Source organism: Acartia tonsa, chromosome 13 (genome assembly GCF_053477335.1).
Source record: "Acartia tonsa isolate MP-2025a chromosome 13, ASM5347733v1, whole genome shotgun sequence".
Taxonomy (NCBI): domain Eukaryota; kingdom Metazoa; phylum Arthropoda; class Copepoda; order Calanoida; family Acartiidae; genus Acartia; species Acartia tonsa.
Window position 1 is genome coordinate 45,689,839 of NC_137272.1, and position 4,616 is coordinate 45,694,454.

At 36.4% G+C, this 4,616-nt stretch overlaps 1 long non-coding RNA gene across 1 annotated transcript; it reads left to right on the forward strand.

Annotated features, from left to right (window-relative positions):
* The first annotated feature begins 1,088 nt into the window (after positions 1-1,088).
* LOC145303851 (uncharacterized) lies at positions 1,089-4,357 on the forward strand. The gene is made up of 4 exons (XR_013873838.1): positions 1,089-1,185; positions 2,067-2,158; positions 2,944-3,015; positions 3,737-4,357. It is a non-coding gene; the product is annotated as an uncharacterized LOC145303851 (long non-coding RNA).
* The last annotated feature ends 259 nt before the right edge of the window (positions 4,358-4,616 follow it).

Here is a 4,616-nt window from a genome sequence, read left to right on the forward strand (position 1 = left end):
AAATGTGAGAAACTGCTTTTTTCATATATAAGGTGAAAAAAGTAACACTAAAGAAATTTTTTTGCCCTAAGTGTGTTCTAAACTTATAGATAAACACATTTCATAAAAAGGTTTTTTCTAAATAAGTCATTTAAGGCATGAAATTAATTTTGCAAATTAGCATTGCAGATTTTTGCAAATAACTTGCAAATATGATTTCTGCGGATTTTCTAATTTTCATAGGCGTTTTCTATATATATTCCTCTTTCCAAAAATACCTCACTTGTCAAGATTGGATAAAAAAATCTTTGTCGTTGAGATTCCATAACTGTGTGACCTAGTTTTTCTTTCTTCTTCTAATATATATTTAGGTACTATGCTTTGTTTGTTAACATTAATAACTTTTTCAGGGCTGGATTGTTTGGGTCGTTGTGCAAAGAAAGAAGCCTCGGACGGGACAGTTTCTTCTAAGAAACTATTTTCGACATGGATGTTAGGACCGGATGACCGATCTGCGCCAGGGGATTCTTGGTCTTTGGGCTGTGGCTCAAATGGTGAGTTTTTTTCCATTATATCCCCTCCCCCATCGCAATCCACCTCCCCTTGGGGTACATCCTGATTAATTTCAGGGTTTTCTTCGATAAATTCATCACTATTGTTATCTAGGTAGGTAAAATCATCGTTTTCTATACCTTTATTATCGTTTATTTCGGTTTGTCCGGTATTATCTATGGTCAATGTTATTTCCTCAGATGGGACAATTTCTTCAATTGGAAAGACGTTAAAGGAAAGTGTTTCCCCCAATAATTCTACTTTAGAATCTATTTTTTGTATTTTATCTCTACTAACAACTTGGTTAGTTTTTATTAGATTTGACCCAAAGGGACTAAGTTCAAAAAGGGCCTCTGAGAATTTTTTTGTTACAATAAAAGGACCCCCATAGAAAGATTGCAATTTTTTGCTGACCCCTATCTTGACTAGGTTAAAAAAGGCAAAGCATACGTCGTTAACGAAAATGGGGGATGAAGCCTTTCTAGATTTATTTTGAAATTCTAAATAGATTTTAGATTTTTTGGAAACCTGTGCAATAATTTCTTCCAAATTTTTTAGGTAGTTTAGGTAAGACCTGCAATCAATGTCTTGCCTGTTCTGCAGAATTGGTGAAAAGAAATCGAGATTAAGAGTTGGTTGTCTGCCGAACATAAGGTAATATGGCGTATACCCCGTTCTTCTAGACGTACTTGCGTTAATTACAAAAGTGGTCAAAGCTAATTTTCTTGCCCAGTCTTTACTTTCGAATCGGTCATCAGATCTTAGACCTGCATAAATGCTTTGATTATGCCTTTCGCATGGGTTACTATTAGGGTTTCTTGGGGGAATAAGTTTAGTTTCGATACCTAATTCATCCATAACTTTTTTGAAAACTTCCCCAGTGAAATTTGTTCCCCTGTCACTCCTCAATGACCGAAATAAGCCGTAGGTGGGTACCACCTGTTCAAGGATTACTTTCACCGTGCTCTCCACGGTGGCGTCTTTGATGGGGTGAGCGATTATGTACCTAGAGAATAGGTCAACTAGGATAAATATGTAGCGGACATGTTGTCCTTGAAAGTAGTTAGGGGTTAAAGGACCGATAAGGTCTACCGATACCTGGCCAAAAATCTCGTGACTAATGGCTGAATGGGTGATGGGTTGTTTATGTTTAGGTACCTGTCCTATTTTTCTTAGGCAGGTGATACAATTTTTAATGCGTGATTCTACAAACTTATTAATTCCTATAAGGAAGAATCTTTCATTTATTTTGCGTATTGTTTCGTTTACCCCCTTGTGACCTATAATATTATTATGTGCTAATTCAAAAACTTTATTATATAATCCAATGGGTACGACGGGTCTTTCAATGAATGTTCCATTGCTAAGAGGTTGTCTAAATATTAGAAGTCCTTCCATAACATATAAATGTTCTATTAATTTAAAAAGGACCTCTTTCCGGCCGGTTAGTTCTGCTCTTTCAAAACTCGACAACTTCTTTTTTTCGAATACCCACCTACGAATGTCAGATAATACTTGATCTTTTTGTATTTCAGATTGCCAGACATTGTGCACACCGACTTCCGACGCCGCATGTAACTCAAAAATCTGGTCTTGGTAGGGACAATCCTGTTCATAAGGATCCAAGGTAAATGAACTAGTGCATTTTTCACAATCTGTTTCCTTATGTTCTTTGCATAAAAATTGCCCTCTAGATAGATTGTCGGCATTGCAATGGTCCTTACCCTTCCTATGAATTACTGTAAAGTCAAAACTTTGGATAAAGAAAATCCATCTCAGAGTTACCCCATTTATTGTTCCTTTTTGCCATTTTTTGTAATGAACTAAGGAAATCGAATCTGTACGTACAATAAAATTTCTAAATCTTAAATAATGGAGAAAGGTTTTAAGAACAAATACTAGGCATGCTAATTCGCCTTTATAACTTGGATAATTTTTCTCTGCCCCGTTACATTTTTTGGAACATATTCCAATAATTCTTTCTTCACCCCCCTGTTTTTGGCTGAGAATTCCAGCGAAATAACTTGTAGAAAAATCTACATCTATTATAAAGGGGTTTGGGTTATCCCACTGGGGATAGCCTTTACTTATAGAATTTGAGAACATATTTATAAAATTTTCCCAATCTTTTGATAGGGAATCGGTCCATTCGATAACTTTATCGTTTCTGTGTTCATCTAGAGTACAAGAGTTTTTTGCATAGGATGGGAAATAGGCCCTATAATAATTGGAGAAGCCCAGGAAACGCTGGAGTTCCTTGCCTGTCCTGGGCCTACTCCAATTTTTAATCTGTTCTAAATATGCGGGGTTCATTTTAAGTCCCTGGAAACTGACTATATGACCTAAATATGTACATTCAGATGTGAAAAATTTACATTTGGCTAGATTTAACTTAAGTTTTGCTATTTTTAGGACTCCGAAGAGTTTTCTGAGATGTTTCAGATGTTCATCAACATTCTTTGAGAATATAATAAGATCATCAAGGTAAGAAATTATGAATTCGTACAAGCCAGGGATAAGGGTTAGGACTCTGTCCATCAAATGGCAGAAAACACTTGGCGCGTTACACAGTCCGAACGGCAGTTTCTTGAAAAGATACTGCCGGTTAAGGGCTGTGAACGCTGTCAAGTGTTTACTTTCCTCTGAAATGGCTAGCGCATGGAAGGCGCTAGTCAAATCGAGGGTGCTAAATACATTGCCAGTGCCTAATTTTTCTAAATTACTAGAAATCAAGGGAAGGGGCCAGTTAATTTTTCGTGTTACACTATTAAGCGCACGAAAATCGATTACGAACCTAAGTTTACCCTCCCCCCCAGCCGTTGGTTTTTTCTTTACCGCAAAGATCGGGGAGGACCACTCGCTGTAGCCCTCCTCAATGACGCCCCCCCTTAACCAATTTTCAATTTGTTCTTTTAATTTGGCTTCGTACAATGGGTTTAACTGAATGTTTCTAGCCTTAGTAGGTTTGGCCCCGGGGATCAAGTCTATTTTATACTGTAAGAGGTCGCAGTTACCGATATCGGCATCGTCAACCGAAAATATATCGAAATGATCAAGGCATAATTTTACTACCTTTTCCTTCATCCCTGGGTTGTTTTTGATTAAGTCACTATTTTCTAAGTCTAATTTTTCTTTAATGAATTTAATTCTTTTAAGAAGTGTAGTTCCTGACAATTCATTTATTTGATTAATATTTTGATTGCAGGAATTCTGGGGATCCGATTCAAATTCAAAACAATATCCAACTTTAACGTTATTCAGTAAGGTAATATTTTTTCCTGCTAAATTGACAAAATTTACCCAACATTCTCCCTTCTCATTTACATTATAAATACCCTCCATAAGCATCAAGCCGTTATGGCTTGTCATTTTAGAATTATTTGGGGATATATACAGCTTCCCGTTTTTTCGGCGGGTAGGTATTGTTATTACCGTTGTATTCCCCCCCGGTAGAAATGTTGTTTTCTTTGCTAGTTTTACGCATGTTTTACTTTGCTTTAATGTCCCAGTCCCCCCCTGGTTACTCCAATTTATTCCTGGGATAAGGGAGTTTTGTTCTGTATGAACATTGTTTGTAGGAATTAAGGGTATGTTTTTACTTTCTTCAACTATGTTAATTGTTGAATTTTCTATTGGAATTTGCTCGCCAGTGGGGAGCTCAAATGAGAACTTATCTAGTAGCAAATTAATTCGATTAACTTTGAGAAATTCATATCCTAGATTTATAATTTTAGACGTCGTTTCAGGGATGTAAAATGTTTCTTCGAATGTTTTATCTGATCCATTAAAACTGAATTTTAAGTTTACGTGTCCTATGATATTTACTGGTTTTAAATCTACAGACAGAGCGCTAAGATTGGCAGGGGTAAATGTGATTTTATTATCATCTTAAGATTTCTTTAGAAATAAGGGACCTAAAGTTATTTCCTGTATCCACTAAAGCGTGTTGCAGGAATTCCCCCCCCGCGGGATTAAAGACTTTTAGTTTTGCACAGATTGGCATTATAAAATTAATTATATTTTTAGTCGAAGCCTAAGATGCATATTTTCCAAGATCCCAACCCCAGCGGTTAAACGGTGGTAAT